Source organism: Fringilla coelebs (assembly GCF_963513975.1).
Source record: "Fringilla coelebs genome assembly, chromosome: 2".
Taxonomy (NCBI): Eukaryota; Metazoa; Chordata; class Aves; order Passeriformes; family Fringillidae; genus Fringilla; species Fringilla coelebs.
Window position 1 is genome coordinate 88,283,137 of NC_140029.1, and position 24,792 is coordinate 88,307,928.

The window sequence follows — 24,792 nt, forward strand, 5'->3', positions numbered from 1 at the left end:
CATCAAGCACCCCCACGTTAGATTCGGTTGCACGTAGAAGATGCTAGTTGAAGCTGGAACACAGGTCCAACAGACTACTTTCCTAAACTTACTGGCATTATTGATAAGAGACCTGCAGATAAATGCAGTTTCCTTGGTACAAAGTGTATCTACAGTATCAGCCACTCCAGTCCTCAGTTTCACAGGGATCTTCAAGCTCTTCCCTAACTCATCAGGTTCATACAAAGCTCCCATATATGGTTTTTTTTTTCCTGTGCACATTTTACCTTTTTTCCAAAGTAGACACAAAATGATGACTTGATTTCACATATTGATTTTTTACTTTGACTTGAACTATAGAAATCCCATATACCTGGGTATAAAGCTGCTTTGCTTATGCAATAGGTAAATAACACAACATCATGCTGTCTCTTTTAGAGTGAACAACCAACCAACAATAACACCATCGCCAAAAGTGTCAAATGTGTTCTCATTGTCTGCTGACTTCCTGTGCCACTTCTCTTTCAGGAAGTTGTTGTTTATTTCCAAAGTTTAACTTGCTAAAGATTGGCATTAGTTCTGGAGTGAAGATCCTTCAGTCCTGAGGTCTAATGGGATTTGCTGCGTTAGAGCTACAGCATCCAGGAGATGGACTCTTCTTGGAACCTGGAACCAAAGAACCAAAAGAAATGCTCTCCACAGATCTCTCTATCTCTTGGTGCATTGCTTTAAGGTAAACACAGCAATGTTTGTGTACTTCTGCATGTAAATAAATGACTAACACAGAGCTGCTGCACATGCTTCTCTTCTGGGAGGGAGAGAAACAAACATGCAGCAAATCACAGTTGTGTTGCTGGCAGCACTGCCACCAGGATGCTTTGAGTCTGTTGAACCAAGCAGTTTATAAAAATCCACTTAGGACATGATGGAAAGTACAAGAGAATATATTTGATGTGGACATCCCCTTGAACTGAGAAGTGTGACAACAGCAGCAGCACCAGAGAAGGAAATGAGAATACACAGGGGACCTCGGAATGTGAAACAGATCTTCCTTCTGCAAAAACATTTATGGTAAAGCCTCAAATTGCTCTTCATACACTGTAAAATACGCTTCCTCTCAGGAGGCCCATGTTCATAACTGCACTGCTCTCCTTCTGTAGGCATCTCTGCCCCAGTTCTAGGTTGTTTCCTCAGCACATAACGCTTCGCTTAGTGGTCCATGCCAAAACCTTCCCCAGCTCTGTTAAGACAACCTGAGAGAGTCTTCTGCTGGAGAGAGTCTTTGAAATTGACTTAATTCAGTTTTTGTTGCACTTGCACTGACACCCAGAGGAAGGCAGGTGGGGACTTTCTATATGATGTCAGAAGAGCTCCCTTATGGTCCTGTCTCTCATAGCACCACAGATAAGAATCATTAAGATTGGAAAAGATGTCCAAGAGTCCAGCCATAAATCCAGGACTGCTGTGTCTACCACTAAAACAAGTCTCTGAGCACCATATATACTCCTTTTTTGAATACTTCCATGAATGTTGACTCCCACCACTTCCCTGAGCAACCTGTTCCAATGTCTGAACACCCTTTCAATGAAGAAATATTTTCTAATATCCAATCTAAACCTGATCTGACACAGTTTGATGCCCTCGCGTCCTATCACTTGTTACCTGGGAGAAGAGACCGACCCACATCTGTCTACAACTCCTGCTGCGACCGCAGCAAGCTCAGAGGAGCACTCAGACACGCTCGCCCCCTGTGCTAGAAGCCATAACAACACACTGGCAGTCGTGGTGGGCTTCGGACCACCGAGCATCTCAGCCCGGGTTTGCCGTTCGCAGCGGCGCTCAGGGCGCACTCCGGGCCGCCTGCGGGCACGGGCATCACCCCTGCCTCCCTGAGCCCGGAGGGGACGTCCAGCCGCGGGTCCCTCGGGGCAGCTGAGCGGGGGCGGTCGGTGCCCCCCGCCCCGGCGCGAGGGTTCGCCGGGGGATGCTCCTGGTGCCCACCCCAGGGGTTTCTCGGAGGGTACCGCGGAGGGAGCGGGGCGGGCTTGAGGCAGAGCTCCGCCAAAGGGGCTCCGGCGGGCGCAGACGGAGCGGGTGGGGCGCGCTGGAGGAGCGCGCCGGCAGCGCTCCCTCCCTCCATCCCTCCCTTCCCTCCTCCGCGGGGCTGGAGCCTCCCCTGGGCAGCGCCCCCAGCTCCTCCCCGCTCGGTAACGCCGGTCCGAGCCCCTCCTCCCGTTTCCGCTGGCAGGAGCTGGGGCCGTGTCCTGCCCTACCTCCGCCGCTCCCCCAGCACTCGGCCCCATCCGGCCCGGCCCAGGGACGCGCGGGTGAGACCCGGCGCCGCGGGGGGCGAGGGGCGGCGGGGACCTGCGGGCCATTCCCGGCCCTGGGAGAGGGGAGGTGGCAGGACCCGGGCGGCCCGGGGCGGGGGTGCCGGCGGCTGCCCGTCACGGGGGTCGCGGGATGCCGGCCCGGCCGCCGGAGATGCTGGGGAGCGGCGGGGTCCCGGCGGGATGGGGCTGCGAGAGGGGTGCGGGTGGCCCGGAGGGGTGAGGAGTGTTCGCTGGAAACAATAACCCCCCACCCCCTCCTCCGGTGCCTGTGTGATTTTTGCGGAAACAGGAAAGTTAGTTCAGAGGGATGAGACGAGCCCAGCGGCGTCTGCGTGCGCGGTCCTGCTCTCGGCCGGGGAGCCCGCGGTGCCCATCCCGCACGGGAGCGGATGGCTTCGGCTGGGGATGGATTTGTCCCCGCCGCCGGGGAGAGCACCCTGGGACAGCGCTGCTGGCCGGCGGGGCTGCCTCTGCTGTGGCCTTGCGCACCCCCGAGGTGCGGCGGGCGCCCGTGAGGGGCTGGGAGCCGTGAGGGGAGGGAGGCTGCGCCCGGCCGCGATGGGAGCGAGCCCGCCGGGGGCTGACAGCTCCGCTCGGCAGCCGCCCGCGGACGTGGTGCCAGCGGTTCCTGCCTTCCCCCTTCTTATGTAAAACTTGACTCCAGCGTGGCCTTTTCCCGTTCGAGCTTTTGGAAACTTTTCTTGCTGAATCTTGGGATATCCGCCTGTCAGTGTGCTCCTGGTGGGAGGTGGGAGCTCTGTGAGGTTTGCTTCTGGGAAGGGCCTTCAGCTCCAGGGATTTCTGATGGGCAGAGGAGGACCTGAGGTGTGGGGATGCTGTGTTAAGGAAAAATTAGACTGCAAGGGTGAGCTGCATTATTCTCTACTTAGTCCTTCTATCAACTCTTCTGTTCTGTGCTTTTACACTGTATAGTTCTGTGGTTGGAACCACAGGAATGGGGCACCTGATTTTCCTACCTGACCGCACTGAACTCACTTGAAGACTTGGGCATAAGTCACCTGGGATATGTCTGAGTAGAAGTTAAATATTCTCTAGAACAGCCATGAGAGCCAAATCACAGAGTTTGTTTGGGCTCTTGGCCCATTCCTAGATGGGCCTAAATGTTGCCTATGGAAGCCAAAACTTAGCGTGTTCCTGTAGCAAAGCTGTTAGTAACAGGTGCCACAAATTGTTTTAATGGTTTGTTTGTTAAGTTTTGTAGCCAGGGTGTATAATTGCAAAGGATAGCAGCCACTGCATTCGTATGAGTTGTGTTGGCTTGGAATGTGGGGCCAAAGTTAGCGCTCCATAACTTTTAGAATGTCAAAAGATAAATTATCGATGTGATGTTGAGAACACCAGGGAAAAAAAAATCTGTCCTTGCAGTTTTATGTCCTTTGCTTCCATTTTACATTTTTTTCTGATCTCCAAGTATGAAAACTGATGGAGCTAATATAGCTTCTGCCTCCAGATCTTTCCCTTTCGTATTTTTAGACCTGTGATGATCAAATTGCAAATCCTACGGAAAAAGCCTTTTCTGTAACAGGGCTGTAAGACTTGTGGCACGCTTGGTTTTGAGTACTTGCACTTTCTTTAAACCTAATTCTCATTAATAAGCTGCATAAGAAGACCTTGGGGTCAGAATATAACAAATGCAATGTCATTTGCATTATTGAGGCAAAGCTCTGAGGTTAGAATGGCCCTGTTCATCTCTGTTGAGCAGGATAGAGAGTTAACTGTGAGTGTCAGTGTTATCTTAGCTATTTTGGTTATTTTAGCAGAAAGTAGCTATCAGAGATGCATATCCCACAGTCTTTGCTTTCTGTGCTATTTTAAGTTATTTTCTTCCAAAGCATGCCAAACCTCAGCCTGTCCATGAGGGTATTTCCATCACAACTGTGTATTTTTAGTGTTTAACCCCTGTCTCCCCAAAGACGCAAACTAAAAAACTGCAATAGAAAAGTGAAACACAGGAAGAGCACAGATTAAAATAGCAAACCAACACTGAGGCAGCAACACTGACTGGAGGAGTTACTTTCACATTTGTGTCACCAGTGAAACTAACAAGTTTTCGCTCGAGAATCCAAGGCTTTGTCTTGGTGTTACTCTGAGAGAGCTGGAGCAGAAGTGGCTGCTTATCTTAGAAGTAGTATGTTAATATTCCCTAGATGCTTGGGTTTTACAATTGAAAACCCACCTCAGTTTTTCCCTTTGATCATGTTTCAGGATTGTGCTGTTTGCAAATGACTAATGCCCCGTTAGTTTTCTGTGTTGAATGTCATTAGATTTATTGATGCATGATAAAAAGAGATGAGCATGCATTAAAGAGGCTGAGCATGAGCCAGTGTTGTGCCCTGGAAGTGAAGGCAGCTGACAATACTCAGGACTATTTTAATAAGACTGCAGCCAGTACCCAAGGAAGTGATTATCTCAGGTCAGGGTCTGCATCACCGGGGTCCAGGACACGTGTGGCTGGAGGCAGGGCAGAGCTACCACACAGGTTGGGCAGGTGCTGAATGCCACAGGCAAAGCTAAAATGAGGTCCCTGGTGCCATGAGCAGAGAGCAGGGGTGGATGTGAGGTTAAGAGAGCATTTAAAGGCCTTACGGTGCTCTCAGAGCCCTGGTGTAACATGAGGATCATATGCTGAAGGAACTAGGCTTCTTCAGCCTGGAGAAGAGAAAACTTTGATGGGACCTATAGAGACCTCCTGGTACTTTAAAGGAGGTTCTCAAGAAGACAGAGCTTCTTCAGTTTGTTGTGTCGTGACTGCATGAGGGACAACAAAGGAAAGTTGAAATGAGGTTCAAGGTAGATGTCATTCCCAGCAAGGAGGGCAGTCAGATGCTGGAACAAGTTGCCCAGAGGGGTTGTGCAATGTCTGTCCTCAGAGGTTTTCAAGGCCAAAGCGGATGAAGTCCTGTTGGGACCTCATAGCTGGCTCTGTGTAAGGTAGAGCATGATGGAACCCCCACAGGCCTGCTCCAACATGAATTCTCTGATCCTGAGATCAAGCAGCCATTTGGTCTGAGAAGGAAGGAGGTGTGTAAAACAATGGCAATACTTGTAAATACCGCGGATGGAGAAATGAAGGAAAGTTTTAGGATGCTGATGTATTGCTAAGATGCTAAAAGAAATTAAAAACTTTCCTCAGTATGCTCACAGCTTGTGCTTGGGAGGTGTGTGTGGGTAGGGGAATGGTTTGTATTTGTAAACTCACTTTCCTTTACTGATTCTCAAAGCACAAAGTGCCTTTTTGGTGTAACGTCGCTTCAAGATGCATTCTGGAATGGATCAAACTGTGTTCTTTCAAATTTCATATAGGAAGTGTGATGACAATAATGCATGGTGCTGAGCTTGGGGAAAGACAGTGTAGGACCAGGGAATAGCTCTTATCTGAGGGCTGTCTTCTTTGACTCTCTAGAAAATAGAATAAACATGCCAGGAGCAGCAGATCATTTCCCCATTTGTGCTGTGGTTGTTAACAGACCTTAGGATTGAGTCAGTCCTGGCGAGGCCAACTTAGCAATACCCAGAGAATCTGAGTGGATCAGAAACAGATATTTGTCTTTTCCTCTCTACATGGCAGTGGAGTTGTGGAGAAGTGGGCATGTGCTCAGGAAGTGCCATCTCTTTGCTCAGTGCAATGCATGTTGGAATTTGATTTTGAGAAGTACTTGTTGGGAAGATAAAAACTTTTGTATATTTTACTCAGCTGTTAACAAGATACTTTATTGGACCACAGGTGCCCTTCCTCTTCATCTCTCCTGATCTCCTAAAGCTCCAGAGGCAGCTTCTGCCTCTTCTTGTAGCCTCCCTCAATGAAACATGCATTGCTGAATGTCAGTGCTGTGTTTCCTGGGGAAAAACCCATCAAATCTTTCCTATGGGTTACTTTATGTGGTTCAGTGACATGTTTTCTGTGGTGTGTTTGTCACGAGGCTCGACTCTGTTCTCCAATGAAAGATGCTGGATGCTTTCCTCATCCTGCTTGCACAGGTGTTTCTGGGAAGGTGATGTCTCTGTGAGTTAAGTGTTATTACAGCTGGACAGCACTGTTGCTTAATGTCTTTTAAACCCTACCTCACCTTTCCCTCTGTTTGTTTTCTGACGGTATTCCAAACACTTGCATTTACTGCTGTCAAAAAATAAACCTTGAGGCTTGAGTTTGTAGAATGAGGCATGATCCTTGGGCAAATCCCAGCTGCTGCAAGGTGTCACTGTCTGCAAGCCCAGTAAGAAAGGAGGCATTGGACTGTGCTTCACATGGAAGAAAGAACAGATAGGAAATGTGGGATCCTGAGTAAGTAATGAGCTATGTTTTGATGCCAGTGGGATGTATTAGTCTGTTAGACTGCCTGTTGAGGAGGGGTGAAAAAAATATGTTGTTGAAAAGCTTTTAAATCAAGAGTATAAAACAGACAGACATTTTGTAGGGATAGCTCCAGGGAGATGGGGCAGATTAAATCATAAACATATGCTCCAATAAGCCTTTAAGTGGACAAAGGTATTAATTAAGCTCAGCGTTTCTTTACGGTGATGTGAATATGATGTTGTAATATTATGATAACCATGAAGTAGTAACATACATTTAAAAGACTTGAAGTTTCATTAATCTTTGTTCCAAAAGGTATAACAGGAAAATTTACTAAAGTTTTTTTGAAAGCACTTTTCCCTTTTGCTGTAAGAGTTCTCCTTTCTAATGCAAATGTTGTCATGCTGGTCTAATTCCTGGTATTTCTGAAGGTGGAAGTGACTAGTAGATGGGTGTTTATTTCCATGATCCCTGTTACAAGTGCAAAAGGGGAAACAAGCTGCATTAACTAGTACAATGCTGATGATATTTTTGGGGCTGAGTCACTGTATGTCTCTAGAATCAGCTGAACTGTGTAAACTGGGCTTTAGTTTCTATTCTGATATTGCTCAAGCAGAACTGCCTTCGTCCTGGGTTGTCCTCACTGATTCACAAGTGCTTGGATTGGTCTGTGTAAGCTCACAGTGCGGGTGTGATGGAATGTATCAACCTCATACTGGCACAGGATCCAGGAGCTGCATTATCCATGTGTGGTGTGTCTGGGCAGGAGGCAGGGCTGGACTGGAGAAGGAGCTCAGGGGGGACTGGGTGGGAAGGCAGGAGCCTTGAGGAGGCACTAGGCTAAGGGAGAGGAAGTCTGCAGCCCTCCCCTGGGAGGAAGGGCTGGAAAGGAAGGATGAGGTGGTACGCTGAACAGAGAGCTGAAATGTCACACCCTGTCAGCAGGTTTGAAGGAGACTTAGCTCAAAATTTTGAGACTGTTCTAGGGAACAGGGATCAATACAAATCTTAGAGAGCACAGGGCTCTGTCAACTCTCCTGTATTTGGTTCTTTAATTTCACTCTTACTTAAATTCATTTGACCTGAAAGATTGAGGGAGGCAAAGCTTGAAGTTGGAGGAATCCTGGGTTTAGGTCGCTGGTGGGAAGAACCCAAGTGACTTCCCTTGCGCAATTGGGTAGTCAGTGCTGTCTCCTCAAGTGCCTTATGGCAGTATGCTGACAATCACATTTATGGTGATTGCAGCTGTACTCGAAACTCATGTTGAGCACAGGCAAGGAGACTTTCTGTTTTCATTTGCACATTTCTAAAGGTTAAATAATTCAAGAATGCTTTCAAAAGCTTACTTTATTTTCTGTTTCTCTACTGGTGTTTTTTACCTACAACTCTGCATACAGTGTAAGGTGGTTCTGCCAGGATGTTCATCCAGCTTTGTTTTAAACAGTTCCTTGATTTTGTAAATATATACATATCCCAAAATCAGCATTTTCATTTTCATTCATCCAGCTTTTATTTAAAGACTGTAACCATATGTGAATGAAGGTTGTTACCTGACTTAGTTTGAAGAAAGTGCAGCTGAAGTTGTGAAGGATTGAAAGCAATGTTCTGAGAATGTCTAGTACATTGTTTCCACTGGAGGACAGTCTGCACAGTATTGTTTATATGTGTTTATATACATGTGGACAAAATACCATTAGGGGAATGGGATAATGGTTCTGGCAGTAGAAGAGACCTGTACTAACATGCAGATGGGAGCATGTCTCCTTGTAAAATAAAAATCTAAATGGCTGGCCTAAAAGCCTGTAGAGGAAACCTTCCAAGTATAAATTAAGTGATTTGCTTTCATACATCAGAGCTTTTGAATCTCTCCAGTGCTGCTGTGCTGTCTCTCCAAATTTTGCCAAGTAACAGTGGCTCTGAGTGTTAGAAAAGCTCTTGCTGATCTGTTTCCCAGCAGTGGAGAAAGCAGGAGGACTGGCAAGACTTTACATTCATAGAACCTGGGACACTGTAGACAGCAGTAGAGTCATCTCTAGGGAGGACATAAATAGCACAGACACGTAATACTGAGCTATTGGGTGCCATCAAAGATGAAGAGCAAGGGGGAAGAACTGCAACTCTGGGAAAGTTGCCCATATATTCCCCTCACACTTACTCAGGATGGAAGATCAGCTAAATCCCACACACTGAAACTGCTGCTGTTTCATGTGGGAAGACTAGGGATGGTATTTCAGGTGAATGTGGTCAGAGATTAGGATATGAAGGCTGTGGTAAAAGTAATTGCTGGGACTAGTGATCCGTAGAGCGATTTGACTATCTGTAGAGGAAGAGACTTCATTGAGAACAGGAGAACAGGATGTGTGCTCTAGTCTAGTTATATAGAAGGCAAAGTAAAAAGGACCATGAAGTAGAAAATGGATTTTCTAGGGAGGACTCGGAGGAGGAAATGAGAACAGTCTTAAGTTCCCACACCACTCCAAATTCATCTGGATAGTTTTCAGTTTTCCAAGTTCCATGGTGATGCACCATTTTTCTGGTGAATGGTCACCACAAAGTACCTCTCAAGACTTATACAAGAAACTCTCATTTTCATTCTGTTTTTCTTAAAATATTTTCTGAAGACATCTTTCTTAAAGCAGTCAGTTTGCCCTGAAAATTTCATCTTCAGCTGCCTACTCTCCAGGGACACTCAAACAATCTCTATTGCATCTTGCTTTATTTTATAAAAACAAAAAATCCTGCTTGTTTTTCATCATAGTTTGGTTTTCACAGCTATTTAGTCTCTATCTTCAGTTCTTCCTTCTTGTTCTCCATCAGTTCCTCTTTGAAGAGCTGCGGAAGTTCATCCTGTGGTAAGAACAGAACAGTTTTGCTATCTTTAGTCTATTTCTTCCTCGCTGTTTCTACATTAAACCACACAAAGGAAACAAAGCTGATCCAAATCAATTGGTTATGTTGCTGTTTTTTTCTGAACTGAATTTTAAAGAGCTCTTTAAGGAGAAACATTGCTTCATTTAGGAATCTCCATCTTTCTTCCTGCTTTAGCAAGTACTATTTAGTTCCTCTCTTTTTAAAATTTGAAAGTAATTTATCAAAATTTTCTTAAGACCTTGTTTGTTTTGAAGGTGCTAAGTCATCCCCCCCCCCCTGTACTTTAAAGAGATACTGAGAAAGGATGTTCATTGCTTCCTGTTCTTCTTAAGTCTTTATTAGAAGATCACTACCAGACTGTTTCTGCTTGTATCACTGGACAGCCCAGTTTCTGTTTCAAAGATCTCTAAGTGGTTAGAACTGTAAATTTTAATTTTATTACTAAAATGCACTCATCTCATACTTCACATACAAAATATCTCCATGGCAAGCTCAAAACTGTCAAGGACAACCAAAGTAGGTACTTACCTGTGGTGATGACATTGGTCCAAAGCACCTATTTACAAAAGCAAACAGACTTTGCTTGCCCCTGGGCCATGGTTTGAGGAACTGGAAGACAAGAATGCTTTAGTTTAGAGGACAAGGTGTGGTGATGTACCTAAAGGCTACTAGGAGATAAGTGCCTACCAGTCACTGAGCTTTTTAGAAGAGAAAAGATCAGCATTTTCTTCTAGGTTTTGTTAGGCCTCAGAAGTTATAGGACTTCTGCTTTGGAAGGCAGACTTGTCTCCTTACTTTCTTCTGCTGTGAATGTGGATTGAACAGGTTGTCTGGCTGCTCAGTACAGTTCCCTACTCTTGTAGAAAACATAGTGAAAGATTTGAGTTTTTGAAGGACTTGCAGAGTGGCTGTTCCTTGCATCATAGTTTTTGCAACAATCTTGTACCTACCCAAGCCACGTAGTGAATCTTTGGGGCTATGAACTGAGCTCTTTGGTTGCATCTGCCCATGAGTTTTCATCTCACCAGTTCTGGTCTGTCACATGAGTCTTGTTTCTTTGAGTTTTTTGTTAATGTTTACCTCTGCCAACAACAAGACCTCTTTAACAGTTTTCTTGCAGGCATTTCATTTTCCTTTTTTAATTTTACTGTGTAGAGCATGCTTTTGTCAAGCCAGTCAGTGTACCTCTGGTATGGCTAGGACTTACCTGTTTTACAGGTTTTACATGACTTGAAGGGCTCCTCTCAGACCATTTCTGCCTGTGCTACAGATTGTGCTGTATTCATAACTGGTTTATGTCAGTGGTAAAGAAAGTTCATCTGTCAGTGTAGCTGACAGCATATTGTGTGTGACAGCAGTTTGATAACTAGCCCACATCTACACAATGGAACTGTGGGAATCTTGGCTAATTTAATTCTTGGTTTTAAAAAAAATATTATTTATTTTATTATATATTAGTTATTGCTTAGCTACTCTTGACTTCAGTACGGGTACTTTAGTGGCTGAAATTGTTGTCACCTGTGTCACTGTGGAGCTGGTTAGGTTGGGTGGATGCCTGCAAGTGCTGCCATGGAGCATGACATCGGTGATGAGTTCACATAGTATTTAGTCCACTTTAAGGAAGATGTATAGAAGTGATGTGTGTGAGCTCTTGAAGTGTCCATGTGCTGAAACACGTCAGTAAACAGACTGTGAAATCGATAGCAGTGTTTCATTGTCTTACTTGATACAGTGAAGAAAGCAAAGATAAAACATTATTTTAGAAATCAACAACAATGAAATGATGGAAACATTTCCATTAACCAAGTTTGGTGAATAATCACAATTTTAAAAAAATACTTAGTCTGTAATTTTTTTTTTTTTTTGTTTGCAGCTGCAATAATATTGACTGGCTTTTAAACAGTGGAGATGGTACTGTTCCACATCTTTCCTCCATGAGGTTGAAGGAAATCCTAGTCTCACTTTGCTAACTGTAGCACCCTTCTAACACTAGGGTGGTGCTGCTACAGGCTTGAAAGCTCCAGTATGAATTGGATACAGTGAGGTGTTTTCTGTAGTGTGGTTTTGTGTGGTTTTGACTTCAGCAGTTGTCCTAGAAGCAAAGGACTCTATATTGTACTAGAAGCAAAGGTGACATCTGTCAGAAAGCAAGGCTACTAGAGGAAAGTTTATCATGAAGGGTCTTGCTTAATTTCTAGTTTGGCTGCTGTAAGCAGGTCATCAGGAGTCATGGTGATAATGGGGGACCTAAATGCCAAGGGCTAGAAGCACTGGTTGTTTTTACTACTATTTCTGATTTAATAGACACACAGTTTTTGCTTTTCCCCATGATCTTTGTTTTCCCTTCAGTTTATTTTAATATTTTGCCTGTTGCCATTATTTAAACTTGAGTATGGATCAAATCAGTATATTATGCCCTGGAGACCAGTGTTAAGACTTATTCCTTTTGTTCAGGAGCAGGTGGAATTTGATATACCTTTTCCTGTTTGTTTTTTTAAATCTCCCTGAATTTCTCCTTTCTGTCCTCCTAAGCTAATTATGTTTGTGGTGGGAAGTGGGTCCAAAAGACAAATAAATTCATTTTCTTCTTCTTCTTCTTTCCAGGTTTGGTCTGTGACTGTTTCCTTGGTGGGCATCCAGTTACCTCAGTAAGTAAAATCTCAGTGAAGGATTGTTGGAGTCATTAAGCTTTATCATTAATATTCCTCACATTGACATTAAGGGAAAATGAGTTGGTCCAACACTGAGCCCTTACAAAACCTTTTTGTAATCTGTTATTTTCTTGCCACAAATGCTGAGAGAGTCCAGAGTAACATGGTTGTTGTTGGGATCATCTCCAAGTGCTGCCAAAAGTACTGAAGGAAATGTAATAGAGAAGGACAATAATCCTCTTCATTATATGCAAAGATTCCTCTTTCTCTGTTTTCTTACCTGTGACATTTGTAGAGAAAGGAAGCAGAGAAGAATGAAACAAGGCTCCTACTGAGACCACTTTTGTTAGTCCACATAAGTTGTATCCTTTTGTGCAAGGGTAGTTCTATAAACAGGCTTAGAAAAACAGACTCATTTTGGAGGAACCCAGGGCTACCCTGGGGTTAGGTGTCTTACTACAGCTGCAGGCCCACTGCTTTGTATTTTTACATTCCCTGTGTTCTCAAGGGATTTAGCCTTGGCTAGGAGCGAGTGGCAGATGTGGCACTGCTTACCTTTCATTAAGCGTCTGACACAGTAGAAGAAACAACTTCTGCACCTTTAGGGAAAGCAAGGTGATCCACCTTTCTGCGGAATGCCATGTGTTCTGCCAAAGGCTGCAAGGAGTGCAGTTTGATAAATCCAAGCAGCGAGAGCAACAGAGAGCTAATAGTCCACTCTTGTACTTGGCTTGCCAAGAACTGTTTCATACTTCTGTGCTGCTGTGTAAAACTTGTCATGACAGCTGCAGGCAAAGAACATCTACTGTTGTACATTTTGGGATGAGTGATGAGAGATTATGGTCTGTGAAGAATCCCCTTGCAACTGGGAAAAGCTAAGAACGTGTTAGGTGAGGCTATGAAAAAGGAATGCTGGAGCTTTCCTTTACTCTTGTGTAAATCATCAGTAGAGGTGATGCTGCTCAATGGCTCAGTCTTGGGGATACTGCAGAGATGCATTGACTTAGGGATACTGTTTATTTAAGAGAGAACTGGGAAATATCCTGAGAGGGTTTTCAATGTCAAGGCAATAGTTCTGTTGTCAACTGCTTTGGAAGATTTCACTTGTAAGACTTGTGTGTTTCCAAGAGAAAAATCAGTAATAGGATGTATACAACTAGCTTAAAATCTGTCCATTTGACATTGGACATGGCTGTGGTTTAACCCCAGCCAACAGCCAAGCCCCACACAGCTGCTTGCTTACTCCCCCACCAGTGGGATTGGGGAGAGAACTGGAAGGGTAAAAGCTGGAAAACTCATGGGTTAAGCCACAAGCACAAGCAAAGCAAGGAATTAGATCACTGCTTCCCATGGCCAGGCAGGTGTTCAGCCATCTCCAAGAGAGCAGGGCCCGTCACACGTAATGGTGACTTGGGAAAACAGAAGCCATCTCTCCAGTCTTCCTCCCTTTCTCCTTCTTCCTTCACTTGATATGCTGAGCATGATGTTATATGGTAGAAAATATCCCTTTGGTCAGTTGGGGTCAGCTGTCCCAGCTGTGTCTCTTCCCAATTTCCCAAATATTCCAATTTCTTCGCTGTGGCAATACAAGAGGCAGAAAAGGCTTTTGGCTCTGTGTAAGCCCTGCTCACCACCACCAAAAACCATCTCTATATTATCAACCCTCTGTTCAGCACAAATCTAAACCACAGCCCCATACCAGCCACTCTGAAGAAAACTAATCCCAAAACCAGCACAGATGTGAATAGCTTCCTGATATTTCTGTTGCAAGACAGAGGATGAAAAGATAGATGAGGGATGTTAGGCATCAACACAGGTAACATCTGTATTTGTAGTAGATGAGACAAAATGTTACAGAATGTAAGATAAAGAACCTATGAAATTTCATGGTGTAGAATTTAAGATTGTTATAAAGAGTCTTGGCTTGGTCATAAAATGTCTCTCCATAGGGCTGCTGTGCGTTTCCATCTTGCAATGATTTTTCTGATTACCTTTTGCATGTATGCCATGCTCTGAATCACACAGAATAGTGGTTTGTTGATTACTGTGTCCTAGGAGAGCTGGGTGATTGAGTGCACTGGGGAAAAGATAGTTGAGGAAGATTGAAATGGTTGTTATTTGTTCCAGGAATTTTCTTTCTGTTCATTCTAGTGCCACTTGAAATGATGGCTGTATTGTGAGCTCTTTCATCTTGTTTCCACACCTTTAAAATTTGATACTGCAGAAATTAATGTAACATCATCTATAATGTTAAAGCTGCCTCATGTTATGAAAGTGAGAATTCCCACAGCAGCCTTAACTCTGCCCCCAGAAGAGAAAGCAAATCAAGTTAGTGTCTTCAGTTACACCATTGTGTAGCACTGGGCACTAGGATGTACATTTTGGCAAATATTTACATTTCAGATCTGGTCCAAGTCCATGGCAGTAATGAAATATCATGTGTTAATTATGCTAAATGATCATATTACACTGGTAAATGGGAATAGGATTGATTCCCAGAATGCTGATCTGTGATTCACATCATCAAGGAGTACAAAAGAATCCACATCCCTTAGAGAGGGAAGATAAATAGGATATTTCAAACATTTTTCTTGCATGCTGGTAATATGCAATTTTCCCCCTTTCCATTATGTTTCTGAAATCTGTTTCATAGCAAATTGAAAAATTATTATCCCATCTCTAATGGAGGTTTAGAAATTTCCCTACTTCCTTTACCTTGCTTATCAGTGTTAGCTACTGAATTTCAGATACCCTATTGTATTAATTCAAGGATTTTCCTTTCAAAGTGGTCTGTTTCTGTGAAAAAGGTAGGACTTGAACATGCTGAGCAGAATGGGAAACATGCTGCTTTCTATGAAATGTATTCATGCATATTAAAAAGCTTGCCAGACCTGAATTTCTGGAATGAACAACAAATTGTTGTTAAAATAAAGTGATTGAATGCCTTGCTGATGTGTGGTATTGAAGTTGAGTGAAATGCTGCTACTCATCACTCAAAATTATATTGAGTGTATTACAAAAGCTATTATAGGAAAGGGCTCAGTAGAGAACTCAGACACAGACTGAATAGTGAAGACAATCTTCAGCTGTATCTTAAAACCAGCACATAGTGTGGGGATTTTTAAATGTCTGGAAAACACTGTTGTGTAATGAAATCAAAATGGTGAGTGAGATGCTTTGTTATGGCTTGCTTTTGGCAGGCAGCCATTCTAGGTGAGATGGACATTTTAACATACAGGATGTATTGAATAATGGGTTTTAAGTGTTTAAGGTGCTATTATATGGGAACAAGTTGTCACTGTGCCTTACCTATGTGCTGGACTGTGAGGCCTTCTAGGGTGATCCTGGGTACCTCATTGGGGCAGGGCTGTTCTTCATTTGTGTGGTTTGTTTTGGACTGTGAGCAGGGTCATTGCTCTCAAGGTCTTCGTACTGTGCCCAGCAGAGTGAGGCACAGAGGGGAGGACCTGGGATCTACTGAACAAATACAGGTTGTAAAATTTAATCCAAAATGAGATCAAGCAAGCAAGGTGAGAAAGAGAAGTATGAGAAGAGGTTTTGTTAACTTATATTGGCTGTCTTACAGTCATAGAAATAACTTGATGACCCTGTTGTGCCAAAGGCACATATTTGTAAAATGCGTGAAACGTGCTCAGATGTTCCAGAGTTGGGCTAACACGTTGTTCATGTCTGATTTGAATGAGTACTTGGCATCAGTCTCTGTTCACAAGAAGAGCTTGTCTAATTAAATGGGTAATGTTAGACCACATCTTCAGGAACATTATTAGAAGTTCTGCTAAGGTAGCCTGAGGAAAAGAAAGTTGCTGTGGGCAGTGGCCTTGGGATTGGCATTAGGCCAGGTCAGGGTATTTTAATTTTCAGAGTCTCAGTTTTAAGCTGGATTCTGAGGCCTTGAGGCAAAATTGTAAATGATCCTGTCCTGTAAGTTACTAAGTAATATGATACAGCTAAACTTTAATGTGCCATAAAGTTAAATCTCCATGTATGGAGCGCCCCACTGGCAAAAGATAAATTAGTTCTGGGGAAAGGAAAATTATTTGTCCCAGCGATACTGTTAGTTAATTGTTGGTTCTTCTCAGGTTGCTTGAACCTGGAATATTAGTCCCCATCATTAATTAACATGTTTTATTATTACTCCTGCTCCCTTGGAATATCCAATTTGTGACACTTTCCCATGGGTGGATTTTTATTTAAGGTTTTTAATATGGAGAAAGATTTTCACTTGAGTATTTAGTCACACATATAACCAAATCTCCCTCTGAATGATGAGGTGAGGCTGTCTCTTACTTTTTTGTCATATGAGAGAAGGCATGGAGGAATGTGCTGGAGCACAATTTTCTGCTCTTACTTAGCTTGTTGTCCTTCTTGCCTGTTGCCAGGCTCCCACAGAGCAGTTCTTGGGCATGGCAGTCCCCGAAAGAAACTGCAGGGTCCATCTCTCTGGGCTGAGCTGGTTTGTGGTACCTGTTTTGTTGCATGCAGTGTATTGTCTGCTTCTCTGTGATGGAATAAAGCCTCATTTTAAATAGTGCTATGTACATGTTCCTATGGTAGCCTACTAGACAGCTGTGAACTTAACTAAATTTCTTAAAGCAGTAGTTTTCATTTTTACTATTATCAGACCTTAAGCATTTTCTGGAGAGTCTCTGTATACTCAATTCTAATCCACTTTGATTTCTGATTTATTGTCTGCTGTATTTAAATTGTTGACCCAACTATTAATTTCTCTTGGTGTATATCACACTCATGCAGCTGAGCTTCAGAGAGGCTGTGAATGGTTACGTTTTTTTGTCTTAAGGAAACTCAAGGAACTGATCTTACCGGAGTACCAAAGCTTTGATTGTCAGTGGATTCTTTCTTGCTTTTTCTTCTCTTGCAAAAAATTATTGCTCTTGTAATCCCTGAACAGTTTCTTTCAGTGTAGGAGAGAAATCTGTGTCTGGGCACAGGTGGGAATTTCAGGAGCTGCATTACTTTCCTTGCTAGTAGCCCTGGAATCCTCCCCATCATTTACAAAGGGATACTGCTGTCACTCAGCAGAAGCATTTGTAGTATCACAGAGGTTTAGAGATGCCGGTGAGGAAAAAACACTGCACTTTTCAGCCAGCCCTCTGCAGAGCCAGTATCAAATTTCTCCCTACTAATGTGTTTCTTGGCACTTTGGTTCAGTTGCTGCGGGTTTTCCAGCAGCTGAGTGCCCCTTAGGCAGCTAGGTTTCCCCCAGCAGAGGCACAGAAGTGTATTCCTAATTCACTTGATACTTTTTTTGCAGTGTATCATTATCGATTGCAGAAGTCACTGCCCAAGTTTTTTCTAAGCCCATTTTCCAAGCCAAGTTCAGTGTTTTTGAAAAAAAAGTTGGGGATCCATGTAGGTGTCAACAATAGCGGTTAATCCTGTTTTTATTCCCTTTTGTCAAGCTAATTAATCACTCTCCTGCTTTGTGTTCCTGCTTTGTGTTCCTGCCATGGCAGTACTGGGGGGCTGTCAGCTCGTGCTCAGCCCTGTGCTGTTCCTGACCGAACTGTGCTACTCAGCTGCTTTATCTTTGCCATCCTGCCAGTTCCTTCCCTGCCTGCCTCTGTATTGCCCTCAGGCTGACATGGAGATTAATTGACCTAGTATCATAGGATGTTTCCTCTTTTGAAGTCCTCTTCTCCAGCAATGTTTAAGAAGGAAAAAGGGAGAGTTTGAAAACAACTAGTCGGCTAGCTAGGATTTGGTGTGCAACATCTGAGCACAGCTAACACAAAGCAGCATTATTAATGGGAAAACTATGGCATAAACGCACTATTGCTATACAGAGCACAAGATGTGAGAGATGGAAAGCCTATTGTATTTCCTCAGTTTGCCCTCAGTAGTGGGTTTCAGAGGCTCATGCACAGATCTCATTGTTATAAATGCATATTATAATATTGGCTTTTTGCAAATATGAAAATGGATGCTATATGTATAATGTTAAGGTAATTTTGCTATAAAGATATAGTTTTTATTTCTGCTATTAACTAAACTTAGACATAGTGGTGAAATAGCTGATACAGTTTCACTTGTGGTAGTGGAGCTGCCTGCTTGCTTGCACGATACCCAATGAACATATGATGAAAACCGCTGCTACTGATATGCCAGCTATCAGTGCCTACCCTCTGTAGAAAGTATGGACCAAAGCCCAAGCTGGAGGTGATAACAAAACGGAATAAAACCACAGCCAAAAAATTTGTATGCTCTAAAAAGGCAGAGCCGAGGAGAAGCCGTGCTAAACGGTTCTTGGAACATGTAAACTAGTTTGGGGAAAAGTTTAAATATGCATAATTGTTTATGAATATGCAATAGGCTGATGCAATAGAAAAGGTGTGTAAAGGGTGTCTCTGAAATAGCAGGTGTGCTCCTGGCTGAATGCCAAGCACCCTGCTGTTAACTTTGCTTTATTTTTGTATCCTATTGCCCTTTTTTAAACTTCAAATTTTACCAGGAGAGTGAACCTCCTTTTTCACATCCTGAAATAACTCATTAGGAAACTTCTTCTAAATGTTCTGCAGCAAGCAAATTGCAGAACCTTACCTGATTCAATTATTTGATTGAATTGAGAGTGGATAAAGCCTATTTGGGGCTTGATAAAGTATTCAGTAACAAAGCCAGACAACAAAGTCAGATGGAAATTGAAAGACACGCCAACCAACAAGAGCCTGTCACATGGACCGGGAGGAGGTGAAGCTGCAAACATTTTGAAGCAGCCTATTTGATGCTATGCAAGATGGGTAAAATTTCAACTCAGGCTTGCTAGCATTTGGCCCATCTTTGTGTGTTTATTTTTGCCTTCTGTTCCAGGGGAGCACGTTAGGTCAGGCTTGACTGTACATTGCTAGCAGTGCTGAGTGTGACGGGAGATGCTGTGGGCATGGAGAGTGAGCCATGCATGACTAAGAGCAGAAATGGAATTCAGTGCCTGTGACTCTGAGCAGGACAGATAACACAGATTTGTGTGGAGCAGTTGCAAAAGCACAGACTCTTCCTTACAGAAAATTATTAGAAAAGAATTAGGTCGAATTTGGGAAGAAGGTAAGCTTAAAGCACAGTTAGGCTTTGCACAGGGCTCTGTCTCTGAAATGAATGTCCACACACAGAGTGTTGATACTGTAGTTTTTTTGGATTGTTCTCAGCTGAAACGTGATGGATTTGTCACATGGAACTGCTGAAAATAGCTATGTTAATACGAATTATTCAGCAGAACTTGTATCATGATGAGTATATTTTAATAAAAATAATTTTGGTGATATTTTGAAAACGTTGATGCAATTTAAGGTGAAAACAAACAACTAGATAGTTTTAGATGTCATGGTTTGATTTTAAGATGTGTTTTCTTTTTAAAAGGATATTTTAAAATATGTAATGACTACAGTTAGTTTATCTTGTCTTTAGGGATTTATTTTCAGCCTAAATAGAATTTATGTATCTAATTTATGTTTAAGTGTTTTATGCTTCTTTGACAGCATTGCCTGCTTGTTTCTTACATGCTTTGTGCCTATCAAAAAGAACACAGGAACAGTAAGGAAGAACTTAGGAAGGCTGTGTGTTGTGATGTGTATGTTTTGTTCACAATGTCAGGATAATCCACAAACGCCAGAGGTCTCTGTCCAAAAAGGAGGCAGGAGAGTCCGTCAGCTTTGTTTGAATTAAGGGGAAGAGTCCACTGGGGCACACACCCTCAGGGTTTTCCCTCTCGAGGTTTCAGAGGGTTCAGCCTCCTTTGTTCCCAAACTCCCGGGCACATGTTGCCCTCTTCCTTTCCCCATTGCTGAGGCATTAGGAAGGTACAGCCTTGCCGAACCCCCACCACGTATTGCCCCCTTGAACCTGCTGTTTTACCCCAAAGCTCCGAGGTTCAGGCTTGTGCAGCCCCTTGTCTGTTTCAGGAGCCAAGGTGTCAGGGCTCTGCAGCAAACCTGCTGCCCCAAGTCAGTAGAGACATGAAGACCCATTTCAAAGACGTGAACACCCATACCTTCACCCATCCAACTGTGTGTAAAGACATTCTTTTCTTCTTGACTGCTTTGGTGTTAAACTTTTTAATGGTTGCTATGCAATTTCAGCTTAAGGCCTTGGGAACAGTGTTACTTGAAATACGCATCTTTAAGCCTGTTTGTTTTTCTCTTGTGCCTTGTGATTTTAAGTTTTGTTCACCTACTGGAAAGTAGGGATTTGCCAAGAGCTGGTTTTTGTCTGGGAGCCTCACACAGAAGTGTCAACTGTGCTCTTTGTCCAGCAATACCTTCGTGTTTGGGTCATTCCAGAGGTATGCAAGATGGGAGGAGGACTCCAGGACTGAACTGGAGTTGAAAATGAATAATTTGCAGTTTTCTATAAGTAAATCAGCATGCTATTAAAACTGGTATTCTTCCTTGTGATTTATTATTATTACCTTGGTACATAATTAAACAAAAAAAAAAAGAAGAGAGAATCTCTGGAAAGCCAGTGAGGATGTTTGTATAACAGTACTAATTTTTACTTTTTGCATTTACTGACATTTGTATGTATCTGGCTTTCAAAGCTGACAGCTGTAATAAAAATGTTGTCTCGGGGACAGCATTGACCTTTGTTAAGGTTTTTTCTTGTCACAATTGTTTAGTGCTTTGGTCTTCAGTCTACTTGAGTGTTTTTATTTATTTTTTTTTCTGGAGTAGTGAGGTGGCTGTTTGTTTGGTTTGGGTTTTGTTTTGGTTTCTTGTAATTTGTTTTTGCTTTAAAGCTGCTCACAGTGCACCTTTTGTATATTGGTGTGATACAGTACACAGTGAAGACTGAAGCTGGCAAAGAGCTGGTGCCATGGAATGTACTTTTTTACTGTTTCCTGCTTTTGTATTTTCATGCGAGTGCTTCCTTTGATAGTAGCCCAGAACAATACATAGCCTAAACTCTAATTTTTTTATTTTAACAATTGTTACTTGTTCAGGAACAGTGCTTTACAGTTGGCTAGTACCAGTCATCCACAACTGGTGGATGAGGGTGCAGTTGAGGGAATCCAGCCAAGCTCAGACAAATTCCTGTTTGTTAAAGCATCCTGAGCTACCCAACTTGAAATGTATTAGATGAGGCTGATGAACCTTTGATGAATGAGAATATGTAGCAGAATGGGGAAAGAAATAAAGTAGTTTGGGCATGGAAATTTTCTCTTTTAAGGGAAGGAGTGTAAAGAGAGAGAAAAAAGACTAATCTTCAGCATTCGTATAGGTTAAAATAATGCAGCGACTTTGTCCACTTTTTGTTCTCTGCACTCAGATTAAATGAAAGTGCAGATCTGTTAGTGTACCCTTGTTTCAAAATAACATCTGCTAATTCACCTTAGGCTTTTCTATTTACATCATCATAATTCCATGGATGCCTAACTGAAACAAATATATGAAGTAGTTAAAATTGAAAATATATGGTACTATTATTCATGCCATCCTATCTTTTAATTTAGTAGTCTCGCAGGATTCTTAAAAGAAAGAAGGGGAGGTTCACTGAAATGCAAAGATGGTAAAGCAAGAAAATAGGGTCGTTCTTTTCATAATCATATCCTTATTATAGGTTGTGGAAGTCATCAGGGTTGATGGAGGGGCTGTGAGTTTAAAACAGTTTGAGGTTATAGTTAGGTAGTGAATACAAAATATAGCACACAAGAATTCATAACTGGCGTGGGATAATAAAACTTGATTTCTGCTCTTAAGTCTATTTTCCACCTATTAAGTTCAATTAGGGATTTTCAAGTATGAACCATTTTTCTTTTTACTGACTGCTGTGAGGTTCCTGTTCTGTTTGAGGACAGCACTGGGTGTTTTAAGGCTGCACATGATGTAATCTTTTCTTCAGTGCAGCACCCTCAGACTCTGTGACGTGGTGTGTCTGCTCTGATCTGACCACGGCGCCCACGAACAGGAAATTTGTGGGCTCCGGTGAACTTGTGGCACTGCAGGAGCACAGCTCATGGCTGCGTCACCATGTCATGGGAAGGTGGTCACATCTGATCAGAGGCATGCTTATTAGTCAGCAAAAATGGGGGCATTTTCCTCCTGTTTCAGTGCCTTCTGTCATGAAACCAGAGTGTATTTTATGTGAGTGTCAGGAAAGAGAGAGGGGGGAAGGAAACAGGCTGTAGGCCCCTGGGGAATTTTTCTGCCCACAGCTGTAGGACAGTTAACAGAGATGATGGGAAACTGGGTTAGATGAGTTGTTTTGTGAAAGTGGATGGATGCCAGACTAGATGCTGTATTAACTCAGAGATTCCCAAAGGATGGCCCCTGTGCTAGTTGTGGTACCTGAGCATGCCCAGGCAGCAGAATTTTATTATCATGCTGAGAATGTTCATAGAGCAGCAGCACTGCCATAAAAGTATGTAGCTGACCAAAGTGATTTTGACACTTCTGTCCTTGATGAGCTCTGGTCAACTTTAGAGACCTTGACATTCCTATCAAATATTTATAAATATCATCCTATGTTTTAAAACTCTATTTGTCTTTGTCTTCCTAAAGATCTCACTGGGCTTAAGAGATCCAGTGTGCTTACTGTGATGTAATGCCTTCTGCTGATACTGGTGTGAACAACATTGAATTTTTTGACAGATTTCACAAAACTGCTCAACAAAAGTAGCTGTGTAATGTGGGTGACTGTATCTGTATGTGTAACTGAGAGTCATGGGAGCAACTTGAAGCCAAGTATTACATCAGACTCTGCATTCCAGGCAGTGATTTGGTTTGGCCCTGCTGGATTATTGCTGCTCTCAGAGTTTGTGTCAGCAAGTTTACTCATGATTAGCATGAATTAATGGAATTAAGTGTAGGCCTCATCGCTGACTATCATGATCAGACACTTGACACTACTCTACAACTGGCTGCCTTCTTGCCAGTGGTGGTTCTTAGGGAGCAGACATGGTAAGGACAGTGCCACTACAGATGTGATACGCAGGCCAGGGGTCAGCATCTGTGTCACAGAAATTTTCCAAGGGCTTGCTTCCAGCCTGATTAAAAGCCTGTGTCTATAAGACCTTGTGCATCTTGGTACCCATATCAGTATGTTTGTACTGAGGGAGGCATATGGAGGGAGTGGGGACACTGTTTTAAATTTTTTTGAAACAAATGCTGCTAACTAAGCAGATAAGCTGTAGGTGGAGCAGCTCAAACATTCCTCCATGCTGCAAATATATGCCAGCACTCCTTGTGCATTGTATGGTGCAGGAAGCCTTGGGATAGGCATATGTCAGATATTAAAGCCATTTCAAAAACCATTTTATATGGTTTATAAGGTGATGTTACTTGCAGACTCATTCAGGTTGGAAGGGACCTCCAGGGGTCATCTAGTCCAGCCCCTACTCAAAGAAAGATCAATGCTGACTTCAGACTAGGTTGCACAGATGTTGTCCAGATATTTCTTGAAAATCTACGTGGACATAGATTCCACAGTCTCTCAGATACCTGTTTCAATACTTCAGAGCAGTGAATTTTTAATGTCCTGTGGCAACTTCAGTTGTCTCTTGTTCTCCTACCACATACTTTAATAAAAAGCCTGGCTCATGTTCTTGGTAACCCTGTTTGGGGAATTGAAAGTCTGCTATTGTGTTCCTCCAAAGCCTTCATAAGTGAAGCAAGCCTGTTTTTATCAGCCTTTCCTCACAGGCCCAGAGCTCTAATTCCCTGAGAAACTTGGTGATCTTTGGCAGGACTTGCTCAGGTTTCTCATGGAATAGTTTGGGTTGGAAGGGACCTTTTAAAGGCTATTTAATCCAGCCCCCTGCAATGAGCAGGGACATCTTCAACCAGACCAGATTCCTCAGAACCCCACCAACATGGCTTGAATGTTCCCAGGGATGGGGCATCTATCACTTCTCTAGGCAACCCGTGCCAGTGTTGTATCACCTTCATTGTAAAAAACTTATTATATCTGATCTAAGTTTGTTCTCCTTCATTTTGAAACATGCCCTCTTTATCCTATGCATGCATGCCCTTGTAAAATGTGTCTCTCCAGCTTTCAGGCCCCCTTTAGGTATTGGAATATGCTATAGGGTCTCCTGGAGCCTTTTCCAAGCAGAACAACCCCGACTTTCAGCATGTCTTCCTCAAGGTGCTTCAGCCTTCTGATCATCTTCATGTGCCTCCTCTGGCCTCACTCCAACAGTTCCTCTGCCTTGATCAACACTTTCTTTTACTGGAGGCTCAGAACTGGATTTAGTACAGTGTTGAGTAAAGGAAAACAATCACTTTTTTTATCTACTGTGCATTGTCTTGTGGATACAGTGCGGTAAGCTTTTAGCCTTCATTGCAATTCTGAGTCCTGTTTAGCCCCGTCTCCACTGGTACCCACAAGTTCTTTTCAGCAGAGGTCCTTTCCTGGCAGCCTGTTTCTCTGGCTTGTCTGGGTTCCTTAAAAATCGTAGCTCTGCCCTGGAGCTTATTGTCTGCATCCCCTAGATTGCTGTCATCTGCAAGCCTGATGAGAGTGGACTGTGTCACCTTCTCCAGGTCACTGATGAAGGTGTTAAACAGGACAAGTCTCCAGACAGACCCATGCTATACTCTCCTCATTGCTGGCCCCCAGCATAGAGTATGACACTTCAACCACTGTTCTTCCAGCCCAACCTTCCAGGCAGTTTTTT

General features: G+C 43.1%; 1 protein-coding gene across 2 annotated transcripts in view; it reads left to right on the plus strand.

Annotated features, from left to right (window-relative positions):
• The first annotated feature begins 2,219 nt into the window (after positions 1–2,219).
• TSPAN9 (tetraspanin 9) overlaps positions 2,220–24,792 on the plus strand; it is a 168,286-nt gene continuing 145,713 nt past the window's right edge. The window contains exons 1-2 of one of the 2 annotated variants that reach the window (XM_084226681.1): positions 2,220–2,306; positions 12,103–12,146. The gene's annotated coding sequence lies outside the window, so the exon portion shown is untranslated. The remainder of the gene's footprint in view (positions 2,307–12,102; positions 12,147–24,792) is intronic. The other variant, XM_084226680.1, reaches the window with a different exon arrangement.